Source organism: Megachile rotundata, chromosome 13 (assembly GCF_050947335.1).
Source record: "Megachile rotundata isolate GNS110a chromosome 13, iyMegRotu1, whole genome shotgun sequence".
Lineage (NCBI taxonomy): Eukaryota > Metazoa > Arthropoda > Insecta > Hymenoptera > Megachilidae > Megachile > Megachile rotundata.
Window position 1 is genome coordinate 12,160,008 of NC_134995.1, and position 22,399 is coordinate 12,182,406.

Below are 22,399 nucleotides of genomic sequence, written 5' to 3' on the forward strand. Positions count from 1 at the left end.
GTTAAAAGTTTAGAATTTCCATGCTTCTCTGTATACCCGATGGGGTGAATGTGATTCGAGGGTGTGAAAGATTATCACCCAACGCCACATCATAGCAAAATTGTTAAGTGTACGGTTTAATTAACGCGTTCGAAAGCATTCTTGAAAGCTGTGCTAACGCAGTTACCTTCCCTCGATAGACTACTTACTGAGGGTAAACTACCCTTGCAAAGATGGCAGCACCGGAAAGATACGTAGAAACATCTACTGCTAGTCCAGTCAAAAACGCCCTTATCAAACTATCATTTCTGTTATAATTACAAAATACAACTTGTCTCTGATTAAACAACTTACGGTAATCATACGAAAAAAAAATAGAATAATTTTAAAATGCTTTCTCTTTATAAAACAATTACCAAATCACGATCAAGATCACAGTCTACTCTAAGTTATGACCAAAATTAAAAAGATCGAAACTCCCTTGGTAAATCTACAATGATAGTCAAAACAGATTTACTGAAAGTAGTAAAAAAAAAGTGGCGTTTCGTCCAGGATCTCTCTGGGACACAAATTACATTATTTACTTTTTTATTTCTTTTAAGCAGATCCTTGCCTTAGACGCGGGTGAAGGGCTTGAGATAGAACTCTAACTCGTCTTCCTAAACAGATTCGGGGACCGTTATTCATTTCACACCCGGGTTAGTATTAGAGAAGGTTTGTTTCGGTTTCACATCTCAAAACCCACCAACAAATTTTCCATCTCGGGTCGAGAGGCGGGGGCGGCACTCCTCTCTGGGTTTTTGTGTTTAACTCTTTGTGTCCCACAGCACTGCTAGCGTCGGACTCATCAGTAAGGCTAACTAGCAGCAGCGCCTTAGACGCCTTGAAGTTGCGTGTCGTCAAAGGATGTATATATAAGAACTCGGTGAGCGACGAGGACTAACGGGAAAGATGTTCTTCATAGCCATCTAGTGGCGAGAAAGCATTTTATGATGTAACGAGACGATATAAGGGGAGAGGAGAGAATGTGGAGTTAGGAGTGAAGGTAATTTTAGGGGTAATAAGTGTAAGTTAGATGTAAGTTGAATAATGCTTTATAAATTAAATTTTAAGCGTCAAGTCATGACTTTTAAATGTGGTAGAGTTGTGAAATGGTACTGTTGGCGCCACCCGACGGTCAGCTCTTGGTATTTGACCTCACTGTGGAAATTGTGGACGTGCGATGAGCGACAGGATAAATTGGGGTATTATCTTACAATTTTGTTTTATCAAATTTAGATTCATAGAACTAACTTGTGCCTTCCAGGTTTGAGGGGTGAAAAAATTTCACTGTGGGCTGAAATACACTCCTGGAAATTAAGGGTCAATTTTGAACTTTGACCCTATGTACAGTAGCAAACAGTTAGAAATAGTGCAGTACATGGATTAAAAAATTGGCGTCCATCTAGCGGCGGAACGGGTGAACTAAACCTAAAAGATGAGGGTTCGACAACGCTTATAAGGGAAATAAAAAAATGAATATTTGGGAACTTTGACGACGTGGTATGGTTCCTGAGGCATTTAGAAAGAAATTTCTATTAGGGTTTGATGCGTTTTGATGCTTAATAAAGCTAGGAAATCAATTTTTGTCGAATTCGGTCGAAAACGGTACATGTGGCGCCATTTAGCGGTGAGCGGTGGAACTACGAAAAAAATAAAATATCGATTTTCTCGAAAACTAGGAACTTTTCCGAAATTCTGAGATATACAAATTGTTCCTTGTTGCCTACGGAATCGAACGAATGTAATTGTAGCCTGCTAGGGCCATTATTAAAGAAATTAGAAAAATAGACCATTACATGGACTAAACAATTGGCGTCCATCTAGCGGTGAAAGTTGGAACTACAAAAATAGAAAATCTCGATTTTCTCGGAAACTAGGGACTTTTCCGTAATTCTGAGATATACAAATTGTTCCTTGTCGCCTACGGAATCGAACGAATATAATTATAGCCTGCTAGGACCATTATTAAAGAAAATAGAAAAATAGCCCATTTCATGGACTAAAAAATTGGCGTCCATCTAGCGGTGAAAGTTGGAACTACGAAAAATTAAAATTTCGATTTTCTCGAAAATTAGCGAACTTTGAGTACTTCCGAGGCACAAAAAGTGTTATATAATCGCATTAGAAGCAAAATAATGCAATAAAAGCTTCGTAAAGGCTTTAATAAAAAAAATATAAAAAATGTCATTTTATGGAGAAAATTTGTGGCGCCATCTAGCGGCGAAACTGCGAACTAAACTGAAAAAACGTATGTCCGAACACGCAGTAAAGGTGTCAAATAAAAATTGATTTTCCGGGCTTAATAGGAAAAATAATGAATAACTTATTGAACAAAAATTGCTTTAAAATGTCTAGAGAAGCATAGTACGTCGTCAAAGTTGTGAAATATTACTTTTTATATTTTTCCTTAACGCGTGTACGGGCATACGATTTTTCAGTTTAGTTCGCAGTTTCGCCGCTAGATGGCGCCACAAATTTTCTCCATAAAATGACATTTTTTTTATTTTCTTTATTAAAGCTTTTAGGAAATTTTTATTGCATTATTTTGGTTCTAATGCGATCACATAACACTTTCTCAGCTTCAGAAGGACTCAAAGTTCGCTAATTTTAAATAAAATCGCATTTTTATATTTTCGTAGTTCCATCTTTCACCGCTAGATGGACGCCAATTTTTTAGTCCATGAAATGGCCTATTTTTCTATTTTCTTTAATAATGGTCCTAGCAGGCTTTAATTACATTCGTTCGATTCCGTAGGCGGCAGGGAACAATTTGTATATCTCAGAATTTCGGAAAAGTCCCTAGTTTTCGAGAAAATCGAGATTTTCTATTTTTGTAGTTCCAACTTTCGCCGCTAGATGGACGCCAATTTTTTAGTCCATGAAATGGGCTATTTTTCTATTTTCCTTAATAATTGTCCTAGCAGGCTACAATTACATTCGTTCGATTCCGCAGGCAACAAGGAACAATATGTATATCTCAGAATTTCGGAAAAGTCCCTAGTTTTCGAGAAAATCGATATTTTAGTTTTCCGTAGTTCCGCCGCTCGCCGCTAAATGGCGCCACCTATACCGTTTTCGACCGAATTCGACAAAAATTGTTTTCCTGGCCTTATTAGGCATCAAAACGCATCAAACCCTAATAGAAATTTGTTTCTAAATGCCTCAGGAACCATATTACGTCGTCAAATTGCCGAAATATTGCAGTTTGCATGCGTAGTAGAATTGACAGGTGGCTCCTGTACCTATACGAATGCTGACACAAAATAATTACTCGTTACCCGAACATGATTTATGAACTTTCATGATCGAACCATGTAAATAATGCATTGTAAATCTAGATGAGTGTGGAACTTGTAATATATGCATACTCGATCCAACCATCTTCATAAAAGAAAATGTGGAACAAGCGAAATAATTTAATTCGTAGCTATTAGCTCGATATCGTTTTCTAAAGATTTCTATAAAAATGTTTAGAAAACGATATCGATTACCAGGTCACACCACGTGGAGGTTGCTACGATAGTGACCCACCCTAACTCCAAATCCCAACCACCCTCCATTTGCAAATCCCTCATTTATCGGAAGGATAAATGAGTTCTGACTCTACTTAGCCCGTAGGCTCGCAAAAATATACAAGTTCTTTACCACAATCCAGCAAAGAACTTGTATCACACACACACGCATACATTAACTTAATACTAATCGCAAAGGATCCCACACACGCACGCTTAACTTATTCTAAACGCCGCACGGTACCTCTCATTCTAAGATTGCACTCAAATAATCTATGACGAAGTAAAAAAGCAAAGGGGCAAAAAAGAAAGTTAGAAGAACTTTCTACTAAAAGAGAAGAAAGTTAGAAGAACTTTCTACTAAAAGAAAAGAAAGTTAGAAGAACTTTCTGTAAAAAAAGGGGACCATTATTTTTCGCCAAGCGAACCTTGCTTTCCATGGGTCAAAGGGTAGTCCATAGTGGCTTACGTGAACCACGACGGCAAAGATGAACCGAAGATACCTTTGGTAAGAACGAGTGATACACCCCAGTTGGCGGAGGGTTTCCCATTTCTGACGCGCGGGCGACTTATACAGAGGACACCCTTACCGTGATGCCCCTTGGCAGTATGGCGGCAGATCGGGGGGGCACATCATGCTATGAGAGGTGCTCCCCCCGTTCGGCCCCGCCGGGCAAAGAATATCACTCGCGCTACACCGGCACTTGCAGCTCACCTCTACCGCGTGTTCACAGCGCTATGAACCCCCAATGATCCACTTGGGCGCAGAACGATTGACAAAAAATAAGTGGGTAAACTACAAGCTAACGCGTACAAAGTTTCAGAATTGAGAAGATGAGTGCAATTTAGAATGAGAGGCACTTACAAGGACCCACCCGCCCTGCCCACGAGCACACTTAACTTAGAATTAACGCACGCACAAAATTAGCTTAAAATTAACGCACGCATACAATAAGCTTAAAACTAACGCACGCATCCCTCGATGATCCCACGATGATCCCACGATGATCCCTCGATGATTGACGTCTTCAATGATGACCTATTACCTATAGAATCAATAGGTGTAACAATAAAAAGAACATGAATCGTTCAAATAAAAACCTGAAACAAAAAAATAAATACAATTAAGACACATATAAATAAATAAGATGCTTACATAAAATTAAAACCTGAAACATACAAAAATGTTTAAGACAAATATGGAACATTGAAAACACTTACATAAAATTAAAGCCCTAAATGTGCCTTTTGTTCTAAAATTGCACTCGTATAATGTAAAAGTAAGTAAAGAAAAGAGTAAAAGTAAGTAAAGAAAAGAGTAAAAGAAGAAAGTTGGAAGAACTTTCTTTTAAGTTTAAAGCAACTGTTTATAAAAATGATAGATTACTACTACAAACTAATATTTAACAAGTTAAAAAATTGTCGTCAAGATGAGTGCAAGTTAGAACAAAAGGCACTTTGCGCAAGCTTTTCGTCACATATCGTAACGAAAAACCTGCGCCCGAGCCCACCCTGTCCTCCCACAGCTCGGAATTAGAATAAAACTAATACACTGAACATAACTTACAAAAAATTAAATTCTGAAACAGACAAAAATTTGTTTAAACAGGAAATTAGGCAAAGGAGTGAAATATTTTAAATAAAATCGTAGCTCTCAGCTCGGTATAGTTTTCTAAAGACTAAAAGATCTTTAGAGAACTATACCGATTACCGGGTCACACCACGTGGAGGTGGCTACGGTAGTGACCCACCCTAACTCCAAATCCCTTCCACCCTCCAAATGCAACCTCATTTATCAGAAGGATAAATGAGTTCTGACTCTACTAAGCTCATAGCCTCGCATATACAAGTTCTTTACCACAATCCAGCAAAGAACTTGTATCACACACACATACATTAACTTAATACTAATTACATGGGGCCCCACATACGCACGCTTAACTTATTCTATACGCCGCACGGTACCTCTCATTCTAAGATTGCACTCAAATATTCTATGACGAATTCAAAAAGCAAAGGGAAGAAAGTTAGAAGAACTTTCCGTCAAAAAGCAAAGAAAGTTAGAAGAACTTTCTGACAAAAGGAAAAGAAAGTTAGAAGAACTTTCTGTGAAAAAAGGGGATCAGTATTTTTGGTCAAGTGAACCTCGCCTTCCATGGGTCAAAGGGCAGTCCATAGTGTCTTACGTGAACCACGAGACAGAGATGAACCGAAAATACTGGCAAGAACGAGTGACACATCCGCGGAGGGTCTCCCATTTCTCCCCGCTTGCGTTTGAAGCAAGTCTGACCGCAGAGAGGAGACCCCTGCCGTGAGGCGGCAGATCGAGATGGTTCATCAATCGATCGGCCCCGCAGAGATGTGTCCCTGGCGCTACACCAGCACTTGCAGCTCACCTCTGCCGCGTGTTCACAGCGCTATGAACCCCCAATGATCCACTTGGGTTCGGAACGATTGACAAAAAATAACTGAGAATACTACAAGCTAACGCGTACAAAGTTTGAGAATTGTGAAGATGAGTGCAAGTTAGAATGAGAGGCACTTACAGGGACCCACCCACCCTGCCCACGAGCATACAACTTAAAACTAACTTAAAGCTTAATCGACTTAAAACTAAGGCACGCATCCCTCGATGATCCCACGAAGTCTTCGAGCGATGTCTTCAATCTTCGTGTATACACATTTCACACATCATTCATACTATAATAGTATTACAATATTTTGTGCGCAACTTAAAACTAATTTAAAATTAGCGCATCCTTTGATGAAATCCCTCGAAGGAAGTCTTCAATGATGACGTATTCATTTACCTATAGAAAAATTAGGTGTAACAATGAATGGAGGAGACACCGAAGCAAATGCAAGACTAGTAACGTTAAAATGTTTGGGCATGCACAATTCATGCTAACATGCAAATGCATATTAACATTTACGGAATAAAAGAGAAATAAAACTCGAGTCGACTCGATGAAAGTACGCAAATGAAATAACAATGTACTTGGGAAATATTTAATTACTTAATTAAAATAAAATTTTAAAATATCTGGATAAAATTAAGAGAAACATGAATCGCTAAAATAAGAACCTGAAACACCTGAAAGAAATTGAAATAAATATAAATTGTTAAAATAAAATCCTAAAACGTCTGAATGAAATTAAGACAAACATGAATTGTTAAAATAAAAACCTGAAACATACAAATATAATTAAAATACGTATGAATAAATAAAATAGTTACATAAAAATTAAAACCTGAAGCATACAAAAGTGATTAAGACAAATATGAAATATTCAAGATTACTTACTTGAAATTAAAACCTGTAACACACAAAAGTTATTTAGACGAACATGAAGCATTAAAAATTACTTACTTGAAAATAAAACCTGGAACAGATAAAAATTATTAGGGCAAACATGAAACATTAAAAATTACTTACTCAAAAATAAAAATCTGTAACGTACAAAAATTATTAAGATGGACATGAAATTATTAAAAGTTACTTACTTAAAATAAAAATCTGAAACAGATAAAAATTATTAAGACAAACATGAAGCATTAAAAATTACTTACTTGAAATAAAAATCTGGAACGGAGAAAAATTATTAGGGCAAACATGAAACATTAAAAATTACTTACTCAAAAATAAAAACCTGTAACATACAAAAATTATTAAGATGGACATGAAATTATTAAAAGTTACTTACTTAAAATAAAAATCTGAAACAGAGAAAAATTATTAAGACAAACATGAAGCATTAAAAATTACTTACTCAAAAATAAAAACCTGTAACACACAAAAATTATCAAGACAAACATGAAACATTAAAAATTACTTACTCAAAAATAAAAACCTGTAACACACAAAAATTATCAAGACGAACGTGAAACATTAAAAATTACTTACTCAAAAATAAAAATCTGGAACAGAGAAAAATTATTAGGACAAACATGAAGCATTAAAAATTACTTACTCAAAAAAAAAAACCTGTAACACACAAAAATTATCAAGACAAACATGAAACATTAAAAATTACTTACTCAAAAATAAAAACCTGTAACACACAAAAATTATCAAGACGAACATGAAGCATTAAAAATTACTTACTTAAAATAAAAACCTGTAACACACAAAAATGATTAAGACGAACATGAAACATTAAAAATTACTTACTTGAAATAAAAACCTGAAACAGACAAAGTAGTTAAGACAAAAATGAAACATTGAGAATTACTTACTTGAAAATAAAAACCTGAAACAGACAAAAATATATAAGGCAAATATGAAACATTAAAAATTACTTAGGTACATAAAATTAATACCTGAAACATACAAAAGTGATTAAGACAAAAATGAATGATTTCAATACTTACTTAAAATAAAAATCTGAAACGGGCAAAAGTAATTAAGACACATATGAATAATTCAATTACTTACTTAAAATGAGAATCTGAAACATAAAAAAGTAATTATGACGAAAAAGCCAAGGAACGAAATATTTTTTTATTCGAAAGAGAACTCTTCAAAAATCGAAATTCCTGAGTTTGGAAATCTTCAGATCCCTAATGAAATTACAAAGAAATTCGAGAACATCGAAACTGAGAATAAGATCAAGATGAAGTATAAAAACCTCAAACCCGAAATAAAATCTTAGAGAAGTAAAGAACCTCAAAATCAAATTAAAGTGACAAGATCCAAAAACCCTGAAACTCGAAAGAAAATTCACACAGCGAATAGATTTGGGGACTTCGAACCTGGAAATAAAATCATTTACTACAATCTAAATGCGAGTACAGGATACAGGACGATACTACATAATACTTATTCTAAAATCCCTACATGTGCCTTTTATTCTAAACTTGCACTCGAATAATTTAAAACTTTATAAAGAAAGTTTGAAGAACTTTCTTTTATGTTTGGAGCTATTGATTAAAAAATGACAGAATATTACTACAGTCTACTATGGGAAAAGTTAAAAAGAATATGAGTGCAAGTTAGAATAAAAGGCACGATTTGCGTAAGTTTTTCGTCACGATATGCGACACATATGTGACACATATCGTGACGAAAAACTTACGCCCGAGCCCACCCTTCCTCCCACAGCTCGGAATTAATGTAAAACTAACACACTGAACATAACTTACCAAAAAATTAAGTGCTGAAACAAACAAAAATCTATTAAAACAGAAATTTGAAAAGAGGGGACATGATAACTTACCAAGAATTAAATTCTGAAACAGACAAAAATTTATTAACATAGAAAATTAAGAGGAGAGAACAATGTAAGAACTTACCAAAAATTAAGTTCTAAAACAGACAAAATTTTGTTAACATAGAAAATTGTGGGAGAGGAGCAAAATTTTTCTTTATTTCATACAAGAATTTCGAAAAAATACAAAACGCAATGAAAATTGCGGATTTCAGAAGAGAGAACAACACAACTTATCAAAAATTAAATTCTGAAACAAACAAAAATTTATTAACACAGAAATTTGAGAAGAGAGAGCAATGTAAGAACTTACCAAAAAATTAAATTCTAAAACAGACAAAAGTTATTAAGACAAATATAAATTATTTCATTACTTACATAAAATAAAAAATCTGAAACAGACAAAATTCTATTAACATAGAAAATTGTGGGAGAGGGAGCAAAATTTTTCTTTATTTCATACAAGAATTTCGAAAAATACGAAACGCAATGAAAATTGCGGATTTGAAAAGTGAGAACAACATAAATTACCAAAAAATAAAACCTGAAACATACAAAACTTTATTAACCTATAAAATTGTACGAGAAAAAGTGAAACGCCCCTACCAAAAAACAGAAAATACAATAAAAATTACGAATTTAAAATCGATCAACAATAAAACAATTTATACAGAATCAATTCCTGAAACAGAGAAAAATAATTAGCACATGAAATTGAGGGATATTAAAATCGCGAAGGGATATACGAATTTCGAATCTCGAAATATAATCGCGAAGGGATATAAAAATCGCGAATCTCAAAATATAATCGCGAAGGGATATAAAAATCTCTAATTTCGTAATATGATCGCGAGGGTATAAAAATCTCGAATCGCGAAGGGATACAAAGTCTCTAATTTCGTAATATAATTGCAAAGGGACACAAAAATCTCTAATCTCGAAATTTAATCTTGAAAGTATAAAAATCTCGAATCACGAAGGGATATGCAAATCTCTAATCTCAAAATTTAATTCGCAAAGTTGTACAAAAATCTCTAATCGCGAAATTTAATAGGGAGGGCATAAAAATCTCGAATCGCGAAGGGACACAAAAATCTCTAATTTCAAAATTTAATCGCGAAGTTAAGCAAAAATCTTTAATTTCGAAATTTAATTGGGAGGGCATAAAAATCGCGAGTGGCTTTGCTCGTAAAAATTCGAGCAAGACGATACATTTTGTATCGTTCAAAAAAATACATGTAAAATACAAAAAAATAATTAGCGAGCATAGTGACAAAATGACTGTCCATCCTAAGATGGACAGCCATTGATAGTTCCCCTCTTCTTTGGCAACTTTTGCCGGGGCTCTTCGGCATATAGCCTCTTCTCTCTTCGGCAAAGCCTCACAAAAATCACTCGCGAATTTTTACGGTAACTCGGACATTCTTATTTTTCACATAAAATTTCGATTTCGCTATCAATCTCCATAAAAAGATAGCAGACAATTTTATAAAAATAAAATTGCATCACTATCCATTTATTTCGATCGATAACAAAATCAAATTTTATGTAATAGTTAGTTTGGTAAGAAAAATAATTACTCAAAATAAAAATACGACCAGCGATTCTTAGAATGCGCTGTCCGTAAAAGAATGTCCGAGCAGAATATTTTATTTCACTGCACTTCACTTCACTGTATACTTCATTTTTGCAGTCGGATCTAGAACCCGACTGCGACTTACAAACTAAAAGGCCTGGCCTGAACGAACAATCGAGTTCAAGAGATATTAAATATATTCATATTTAATTTTTCTCTTCTCGATTTTTCGTGAACCCCCCAGATGCAAGCATCTCACGTGTGAGAGAGGAGGACAGAGAAACGTGAAAGCTTGCTCTGGCCCTACCTACTTAAAACTAACTCATTCACACCAGAAGTAAGCTACCTGCCTGCCTATCGCTATATTTAAAAAATTGCAAAGTCCATTCACACAAAAACACACTCCACGGTTCTCACACATACCACCCGGGTGCAAAAAAGCCTAATCCTAGGGAGTACGTCCCGGGACGTCTCCGACACCCGAGTTCAATACTACATTCACACTCTAAGTTCATACCTTTTTGCTGAAATCGATCGACAATCGACAGTGAACTTAACATATTTCATTTTCATACTCTTTCGAATATTCAATGTAATATGCACATGTAATAATTTTAACTACTCATACAATTTTCTTACTTAATCAATTTATATAACATTGAAATGACTCTACTTGCACTTTATATGCATTCTCAAATGACTCGACTTGCATTTTATATGCATTTTCAAATAAAATTTTGCAAAATTTAAAAAATAAATCGACACAAGGTCCACGACCTAACCACACACACACGTGTAACTTGTGTCGATAATTCACTGTCTTTTGTCGATCGCCAAAATATCTTAAAACTAAACCGTGTCCACCTGCCCTAACTCATGCGAGTAGCATCTAAGCACGCGCATGAATTTAGAGCATAAAAATGAACACGGCCACATGTATTTTGACCTACCAGTTTTCTTCATGTGTGCTGAAAATCCTGAGCTAAAAATATGATTAGAAACATGCTAATAAAGTGTCTTCCAGCAAAAATTGACTCTAACTTTAAAAAATGTTCAAAATGGAAAATGGAAGATCACTTTGCAAAAATCTAAGTATATCGGTAGTTTCATTTTTAACAGATTTGTGATATCAAAGTAAATTTCTAAATGACTCAAACATTCGTAAATAACTTTGATATCGAAATCTGTTTCTCGCGATACTTTCTTGTACATTTATTTAAAACATTTTCACGCGTACGTAAAAATTGAAATTGACTCTATAACTTTATAAAAATGACTCGATAACTACTGTGAAATCGGAGGGTCATCCGACTTCTATGTACTAATTTTAATTTTAAATTGCAAAGAAGTTAAAACGCGATGTACAAGAAAACCCTGACCTGAGCTAATAAATATAATAAACAGTTTGTACGAATTTTACACGATCGTACAGTCGTGGTCACTATGCTCGCTCAAAAATAAAAAATACAACCAGTTCCCGTGTCGCTTCGGACCATTCGTCCTACGACATGATGGGAACCGGAGGAATCGTAAAGCATGCGACTCACCGATCGCTGACTTGCGCCACTGCGATCGCTTTACCGGTAGCATCTGTGACTGCACATCGGGTAGGCATTGCATCTTAGAGATTGATTGACTGATTGATTGGTTGGTTGGCTGCTTGGCTGCTTCCGTCAGATTTGGATGTGGTGGTTTGGCCTTCTGTAATCATAAAAGAATCACAACGATTAATTAACTGTGTTCATCGATTTGCATTTTGATAACATATAAGTTTTTTGACTACTACTCATGCAAACATGTAATAACTACACTTTAAATATCAATAACAGATTGTCAAAACATTTAAATAACCACTACATAAAGTATAATAAAGCACTAGTAATAGTTTGTTAAAACATTTAAATAACTGTTGCATAAAATACACTAAAGCACCAGTAACATAATGTCAAATCACTCAAATAATCATTGCATAAAATACACTAAAGCACCAGTAACACTATGTCAAATCATTCAAATAATCATTGCATAAAATATACTAAAGCACCAGTAACACTATGTCAAATCATTCAAATAATCATTGCATAAAATACACTAAAGCACCAGTAACACTATGTCAAATCATTCAAATAATCATTGCATAAAATACACTAAAGCACCAGTAACACTATGTCAAATCACTCAAATAATCATTGAATAAAATACACTAAAGCACCAGTAACACAATGTCAAATCACTCAAATAATCATTGCATAAAATACACTAAAGCACCAGTAACACTATGTCAAATCATTCAAATAATCATTGCATAAAGTACACTAAAACACCAGTAACACTATGTCAAATCATTCAAATAATCATTGCATAAAATTCACTAAAGCACCAGTAACAGTATACCAATACACTTAAATAACCATTACATAAAGTGCACTAACACCCACTAACAGTTTGTAAAAGCACTTAAATAATCACTCCACAAAATACTTTAAAACACTAAAAAATTAATAAAACACTTAAATAACCGCACCATAAAACACACTAATAAATTCGTATACACATGTGCAATCACTTAAGGAAACACACAGGTAAAGTCACTGACAGTGGTAGAACCACACCATATAATTTGTTAATACACCCCCATAATTAATAAAAAATATTTATTAAAGCACACTAAACACTGGTATTAATACACTAGGTACACTGATATATCCGTATATGCATGCAGGTAACACTTGGTTAAAGTCACTGACACTTGTAGAATTACACCATAAAATTTATTAATACACCCCCATAATTAATAAAAAATATTTATTAAAGATCACTAAACACTGGTATTAATACACTAGGTACACTGATATATCCGTATATGCATGCAGGTAACACTTGGTTAAAGTCACTGACACTTGTAGAATTACACCATAAAATTTATTAATACACCCACGTATTTATTAAAAAATATTTATTAAAGCACACTAGACACTTGTTAGAACACATTAGGTAAGACAGGGACAAGCACAATATCGAATAAGTGAACCCTTGACTCGTACCGGTATGCGTTGACAGGACCCATCCGACCACCTCGACTTCCACAACAAAACTGAGCAGTGCGACCTCTTCAAGTGCATAAGCGATTGGTAGTTTTCAGTAGCCAATTAGACATCATGCAATCGACCAATAGCGTGCAACCACTATGATTGGTTGTTGTATAACTATTCTAATGTTAATTTTTTTATAATTTTATACTTCTCGATTGTTTATTAACAAATTTATTGTTGTAATTAAATTTTATTATTTTTTTTAACTTACTTTTGCAGATATTTTGCAAAATGATTTTTAATAAATATGTGACGATATATTTTATTGTAATTAATAATTGTTTAGTTATTTATGAAATTGTTGTAACTATTCAAATACATCGTTTTTATTAACTTACTCTAGCAGATATTTTGCAAAATGATTGTTAATTAATATATTACGATACATTCTACTGTAATTAATAATTTTTTTATTTATTTATACAATTCTTGTAACTATTCAAATACATCGTTTTTATTAACTTACTCTAGCAGATATTTTGCAAAATGATTGTTAATTAATATATTACGATACATTCTATTGTAATTAATAATTATTTTATTTATTTATACAATTGTTGTAGCTATTCAAATTCGTCGTTTTTATTAACTTACACTGGCAGTTATTTTGCAAAATGATTGTCAATTAATATTTTACGATATATTTTATTATTACTCATTACATATTGTTAAAAATTCAAATTTACGCGCGGTTTTTTAGAAAATGACGTCATCAACGAAAAATGGGAATAGCGCCATCTCTCCGGCGAACAGGGTGAACTACAGGGGTTTGAAACAGCAGTTTCATTAGTTCTTCACACTGCCACTAGAGGCGCCACTTGTCGTTTCCCTTAAATTTAAACATAGTTAATTTTTTTAATATAATTGATTATATAATATGAATTGAATTACATCGAATTGCAAGACCAAAACTAGTCAAATTCGACTAATATTTAATTTTAATGGCGGAATACTTTATTGTTGCCATCTACTGGTATAACAAAGGAAAGATGGCGTCACTAGTACTTTTTCGAAAAACAGCAAAAAATATTGATGTTAAAGTTTTTTAGATAATCCTACGAGTTAAATATCTTCAAAAATTAAAATTAATTAATTTCAGAAGGTTTCATTAGTGATAAAAAGTGCATGAAGCTATTATTAGTCGCCAGTAATATTTTTGGTACGTTACACGCAGCGCCTCTAGCGGCAGACATACGAACTAATCAAAGCGGTGTTTCAAAAGTGTGTAGTTCACCCCGTTTGTTGAAGAGATGGCGCCACTAGTACATAAAAAAATAAACCTAATAAATATCGAATTTTCAGCTTATTAAACAATAATTAACTTAAAATAATAATAGTTAATGACGATACAATGTTCCATAAGTCGTTACAAATACAGAAAACCAATAAATATGTAGAACTTACTTCACAAATTCATTTTTTAGTTCGCACCTTCTACCTCTTGATGGTATAATGTCATTTTCCAGCAGAGACGATACATTTAACTTTCGATTTCAATATTTCTGAACTATAATACTATTATTTAGTATGTAGTACTATTATCTTGCAGTGTGATTTTAAAAATATATATATTTCTAAAGATGTAAAATATTATTTTTTATATAGCCAGTTTCATTTACCATCGCTAAATGGCGCTGGTATCACCATTTCCAAATTACCCAAGATTATAAAATGAATGAAACTTAAATTTCAGCCTATTATACCAAGTTTATATCATATTTTCTTTGACTACCATTCATTTCTCCTGCTATACTATCTCCACTTATAATTTTAACAAATCAAACTGCCAGAATGAAGTTTCAACGAAGTTTCAGATTCAAGGGTAGATCATTAAAGCAAATGATTGATCCAGTCATATCTCGCAAACAATTATGAAAGCAATTAGTAGGTAGTAGAATTAAAGGTCGGAGCAATTAGCTTCAATCATGGCGGTCTCGCCATCGATACGCAAACTTTCCGCGCCACGGTCGATTGAAGCTTCCTCGACTGTTCACAAATGAACATAATTTGACTCGGCAAGAAACTAGAAGACACGGCTATAGATTCTCCCTGGGGTTCCGAAACTCGAAAGGGTTCCCGGTGTAAAGCCGAGAATCCCCGATATAAATGTCAAGTTCGCCTTTCGGCTTTCCACTCGAACCTCTCCCTCTCTTTCGTCACCGAGGGTTGCCCTTCGCTGTCTTCCCCCCTGTCGTTGCCGAATTTTCCCGCTTTTCTCCCTCTAAAGTCCAACCCCCGTTTCTCTCCGTGTTCCTCCCTTCATCTTCTTCTTTCCCGAAACAACAAACAGGCGAAACAGCAAGAAACAACGTAATCGCGGCGATCTTCGCCCGGCAAGTGAGAAGGCAATTTAGGCGAACCGCATACCACCGGCTCGGGAAGGACCAGCGGATAACGAACGGCCCACCGGGAGGTAATTAACGGTGTTTTCCAACCTCTGGAGTAATGCTGCTCGTTACGATGGTTTCTCGGGGGTGGGACCCACGAACTAGGGTGAGCTTTCTTCGACCACACTTCCAACGGTATTCAACTATTCTCCGACTCAAAGGATGAAAGAGAATTTTTATGGAATTAAACAGGTAATATCCCGGGAATACTTTGCTTTGCTAATTCAGATTGCGGAGCAGGAAATTAGGTTTAAGAGCTATAGCTTGATACTCGAGTCTGACGCACAAAATGTGACAAACCGAATTTTTATACTTAGCTGAAGTTCCAGCTTGAGGTCATTTATGTAACCAAAGTTATTTGTTATTATAGATATAGTTAGGTCATTTGTTATTATAGATATGGACTATATATGGACTATGACTGTTCTGACACAACTGACAAATAAATTGGACAAGAGGTTAATAAGGGGTGGGTCAGCCATTTATTCTTTAATCTAGAAATTATGGAAGATCTGAAACATGCAGTTGGTCAAAACTGAACAGCTAACAATTAATCGTAGTGCACACAAGAACCTAATTAGTCCTCCACCTTCAATCTCAGCTCCCTATCTCGTCCCCATTTCTATTCGCACCTGCCATCGAGAACGAATCTGAAAGCACATGTACAGAGATTCGAGGAGGTCACGTTTGATCGTGACCCGTCGATCTTACATCCGATCGAGCAGATCCATCCCCAGGTCCGTTCTTGGCGTGTAACCAAGACGACGCCGGGGTGTAGATGAAGCAGCAGGTACACTCCTACAGGGTGGTCGTGACACAGACACTGGTACACGGTGTGCACACACTTGGACACGACACGCCTACCTAACGCCGCGACTGCGGCGGAACGCGGCCAGAGAGTTGCCTCGCGCCGGTAAATAATGCAAGCCGGGGTAATGGCGCTATCTCTGCGCATCTTTTATTAAACGTTCGCTTCGCCGCCCTTCCCTCCCTGCCGACCCCTCGTCGTCCGCTGCTCGACTATCCGAGCTCGAACCCTCCACCCCCTTTGCAGCCGGGTTATTGCCACCCTGACTGCTCTCTTCTTCGCGGAAGGTGCGCAGGAGGGTGGCGATGCTCGCCTGCCCATGGCTCATTGTTCTACCGCGTCGACATGCCTGCTTTTTAACCACCATTTTTTCCTATAAACGAGATCCGCTTAATAATTCAACTTGCTTTTGCTTTATTCCAATGCTCTTTTCGGTGGATTTCGTTTGTTGGGTTTGGATTTCTGGGTATAGTTAGGTGAACAAAATAAGGGAGAATGGTTAAGTGATCAAAATGACCAAGGACAGTTAAGTGACCAAAACAACCAACAACAGTTAACTGATCAAAATTATGAAAAACAGTTAAATGACCGAAATAACTAACAACAGTTAAATGACCAAAATAACCAACAACAGTTAACTGATCAAAATAACCAAGGACAGTTAAATGACCAAAATAACCAGCAACATTTAAATGATCAAAATAACCAACAACAGTTAAATGACCAAAATAACCAACAACAGTTAACTGATCAAAATAACCAAGGACAGTTAAATGACCATAATAACCAGCAACACTTAAATGATCAAAATAATCAAAAACAATTTAATGACCAAAATAACCAATCATAGTTAAATGACCAAAATAACCAACAACATTTAAATGATCAAAATAATCAAAAACAGTCAAATGACCAAAATAGCCAACAACAGTTAAATGACCAAAATGAGTAAAAACGGTTAAGTGACTAAAATAACCAAGTATGGTCAAATAACCAAAATAATCAAGAACAGTTAACTGACCAAAATAACCAAGTATGGTTAAATAGCCAAAATAACCCAGAACAGTTAAATAACCAAAATAACCAAAAATAGTTAAACGACTAAAATTACCAAAAACAGTAAAATGCCCAAAATAACCAAGTATGGTTAAATAGCCAAAATAACCCAGAACAGTTAAATAACCAAAAATAGTTAAACGACTAAAATTACCAAAAACAGTAAAATGACCAAAATAACCAAGTATGGTTAAATAACCAAAACCAAAAACAGTTAAACAACCAAAAGAACCAAGAACTGTTAGCCGCCCATACCAAAACAAATAAAACTAACTGACCAAAATAAGGAATAGAATAACCTAAACGTTAGATGCAAAATGACTGTACCTCAGAAACAAGTACGCGTTAATAGTTGAACAAAGAAGGTGAATGAGAGGGCGTAACGGGGATGAATCTTGTCGCGTTAATTCGCATCCTCTCAAGTATGCTCGGTTCTCGGATCAAGTTGGACCAGTTAAATTCGTTCGTAGAATCGGTAACGGAATCGCGATCGGAAAGACGGCTGGAGGGTGTAACTGTTCGAGCGTGGAAACGGGAAGGGCTGCGTCGATTTTCGCGAGCGTGCTGATTTCAATTAGCATTATTATTAGAACCGCATCGGCGACAAGGAGCGATGTGCTCGCGACGTCCGTGTGCACACAGGAGTGTGCCACGTCTAAACGCGCAGGTCCCTCTCACGCACACACACGCGGACGGGGACCACCCCGAGCGACTGACGCTTTGCTAGGGGGTGTTTGAAAGCGGTGAAATCAATGCTTCTGTTTGCACTGTTGAGGTCGAACCGAATTCCGTTCCTGACGAAGCTGTGTGGGTGCAGCCAGATACGCCGCACGTTTCACCGATGACTAAGGTGAAAGTGCATGTGTAGCTCCCGGTGCACGGCCATCGTTTTTACCAATTTTACTCGCAGTTTCTGTTGAAATTTCGAACACCCACGGCTACCTTTGCTGCGCTCTGCCAATCGTGTCTTGCAGCCTGTTTGCGTCCACGCTTTTCATTTGCACGAGTGCTACATTCAACGATTATTGTCATTTTTATTCACTTTTTACTTCAATTGTTAGTCGGTAATTTTAATGATCAATTTCATAGAACATTGAATAATCAAATGATAGGATGATCAAATGATAAATTTATTTGTACTGTATGACCATTGTAGGTGGGAAGAGTATGATATACCTAATCAAACGTGTTGCAATCACATTGCAATTGATCAAGTAATTATAACGAACTACCTACAACAATTTACCTACGTACTTCACATACATATAGTACACTGTATGTCTAATAAGTTGACACTTGGAGAGGATACGAATCTTATTGGAACAAGATCTAACTTTCCAGACACGTGTACACATGTCCATATGATGTGGAAACCACCCCTTCTAAAATTGGTCGAATAACAAAACTGATTTACCAACTTTGTCTAACAAGTTAATTTCTTCACACATGTCTAATAAGTTGATATAAATAAAATACTGGTTCATGATAACTTTCCACACATGTGTATGTGCACACATGTGTACATACATGTGTATGTGTGAATGAATAACAAAACTTACCAACTTATTTCTTCACACCAATAAGTTAACATAAATAAAGATAAGCAAACAATAAGTCCAATAAGTTAACATAAATACTGGTCCATGTGACAATTTTCCACATATGTGTACACATGACACCCCCTTGAAAAATCAAACTCTTCTTCTTCGCTACATATAAAAAATCAAACCCTTCCACTTCTCTAAATATTTTCAAAATGATGTCTATACGTCCACACCTCATTGGTACATGAAGGCTACACAATTACTATTGCAAGGTAATAAGTTGCCCAAACAGCATTCAACACGATAGCGTCCGAATTATCGGATTTACGAAGGGTTCAGTTAACCCATTAGACCGTGTAACAATTAAACAGCTAATTAGTAGCGATTCCTGAAGAATCGAACTATCGAAGAAGGGAATAATCGCACGGTGACAACGAGATCGCGTCGCGGCGGGAAACAGCGAAATAGGGTGAACAAGGAAAGAGAGAAGCGCGGACGCGAAAGATAACGGCTCGCAGCCAATCGATCGATTCGCGGAGGCTTTTGTTCGTCTACGGTTCTGCTATCCGATTTAACTACGAGCTCTGTTACTGAAAGTGGTCGCAATCGAGACTTGAATCGTCTTTATCTCTTGGAACTTAGAACACTACAACTATCAATGAAATAGTTAGAATTATTGAGAGGACAGAATTACAGGTTACGTGACACAACATTTTTTACTCTTTGAAATATATTTTGAGGTGAGGGTTGTTGTAGGATTAATTCATTTATTATTTTATTTCATTCTTGAGAATTGAAAGTATTAATAAAGTATATCTGGAAGATATGAAAATCTGAAAATTGAGAAATTGTAATATTTGTAGGTTGACGCTAAAAAATTACCAACTCAAAATTAAGGGAAGTTCCCTTAATACTAGAAACTTAAACCCTTAACGCCCCACAATTCGAAAAACTTGAAAATCCAAAAAGAGCTGTAACCTCGAGCCTGTAATCTATCTTGTACCTGTATCAGAACACGATATTCCCGTTAATCGGCGACCAAGATGGAGTCCGAAGACGTTTTTCGAGTATATCTGCAGGGTCTATAAATACGGTTAACGTGTTCGTTCGCGCGAAACGCAGTGATGACCCTCGACGTATTCGCAGACACGGCTAGGACCGACATCTATTGAGCTATTACACGCTTAAGTGGGAACAGGCTGACTGCAGTGGCGTGCCTTGCTGCTTTCGATGCGTGCGACGCCACGACCTCAAACTGGTAATCCGTACACGAATCCCCGGAGAGGACTCGCTCGACTATTCGAGCGGCGACGGGAGCTTGTTGCACCGGAAACAGGAAGGCGGAGCAGGGATAAAGGGAATAGCTGGTTGACTGTGGATAATTGGTAACTCGATCTTGCGGAATCTTTCACTATTTCTTCCAACTAGGTTCTTTATACACTTTTCTGACCTTGTGATCGGTACTTGTTGATATGGCATGATATTACATATGATACATATGGTACTTGTCATATGATATTACATATGGTAATTGGTTGTTGTGGTTCATATGTGATTGTACTCTTATATGTATGATAATACTGTTATAAGTAAATAAAGTTGTTGATATGGCATGATATTACATATGGTACCATATGACATCACATGTGGTACTTATATGACATTACATATGGTAATTGGTCGTTGTGGTTCATATGTAATTGTACTCTTATATGTATGATAATACTCTTAGAAGTAAATAAACTTGTTGATATGGCATGATATGATATTACATATGGTACCATATGATATCACATGTGGTACCATATGATATCACATATGGTACTTATATGATATTACATATGGTAATTGTTCGTTGTGGTTCATATGTGACTGTACTTTTATATGTATGATAGTTTAGAACGTTTTGACTATTTACCTTCTGCTTGTCACATGTGATGTTCATATGTGGACCATGTGATGAAGGTGTAATGTGGACGTCACGTACGAGTAATCTAGGCAAACTACCCTAGAATGTATAATAAGATTGTGAGGTTTTGGCTGAGTACTTATATTCTGTTTATCATATGTGATCATAAGGGACCATGTGAGTATGAAGGTTTCTTTGTGAGTATCACATATGGCTCCTCTAGGCAAACTACCCTATGTACAATAAGACGATGACGTTTTGACTAAGTATTTACATCTTGGTTATCGTATGTGATGATGAGAGACTGTATGATAATGAAGGATGAAATTTAATGTAAGTCACATATGTTAGGGAGTCACATATGACTACACTTTGCTCAACATATGTGATGTTACTAAAATATATGATGATGAAGGTTTTAAGAAAAGTTCCCCATATTCTCTAAGCAAACTACCCTTAAATACGCAGCAGTCTATGAAGAGTCAAAATTAATTGCACAAGTGTGTGATACCCCTTATCTACCCCCAGTGTTCGCAGGTAATAAGAAGATCCCTTTAATGATGAAACAAAGCTTAATGACAAAACAACGTAACATCGAAGAACGATGTTATTTCTCCGTATCGATCAATCGTTGATTCCGACGTTAATGAGCCACGGAGACAAGAAATACAGGTCTCGAGGTGAGTAGCAAGACAGATCGTTAATTAGCGCCCCTAGTGTATCTGGAAAGTTAAGCGTCCTCGAAAAGAATCTTACGGTGCACACATAGATGTTACGCCACTGTCGGCCTGTGGGGCGAGTGTCGCGCGGGGGTTGGTTATTTCACGGTCCACTCGTTCCACTCACACCCCTAACAGGCGGCGGTGGCGGCCCCTTCCCAAATCCACCCCTAAGAATTAATTCGAGAGAATCGTCCGGCGGCCGAGCGACAGCCACCTCTTCTGCTTCCATCGTCCTCCCCGGATCATCTTCTCCACCCTCTTCAGCCTCGACAATCTCTTTCTTTTCGTCTCTCCTTTCGTATTACCGTTCGCGTCGATCTAACTTCCCGGTCCTCTTGATAACGCTGTCGTTTCGAAGGGTCGAGATAAAGGTACTCCTTAAAACCGGGGAACACGTTTTTCATTGTCTACGGACCAACGGACGCTGATATGGCTAATTTTTTGCGACCCTTGATTTTTCGGACCGTCACTACTTTTCTTCTTCTACGATTCACTTTTTACTTGCTACTTTTACTTTTTGTGACAGGGACTTTGGCCTTTTTGATAACTGAAGTTGGGGTTGGA

General features: G+C 36.1%; 1 long non-coding RNA gene across 2 annotated transcripts; it reads left to right on the forward strand.

Moving 5' to 3' along the window:
* The first annotated feature begins 596 nt into the window (after positions 1 to 596).
* On the forward strand, positions 597 to 1,764 carry LOC143265579 (uncharacterized). 2 transcript variants are annotated; one of them, XR_013040191.1, is made up of 3 exons: positions 597 to 1,056; positions 1,122 to 1,223; positions 1,286 to 1,764. It is a non-coding gene; the product is annotated as an uncharacterized LOC143265579 (long non-coding RNA). The 2 variants fall into 2 exon arrangements; XR_013040192.1 differs by having other exon boundaries at positions 597 to 1,024.
* The last annotated feature ends 20,635 nt before the right edge of the window (positions 1,765 to 22,399 follow it).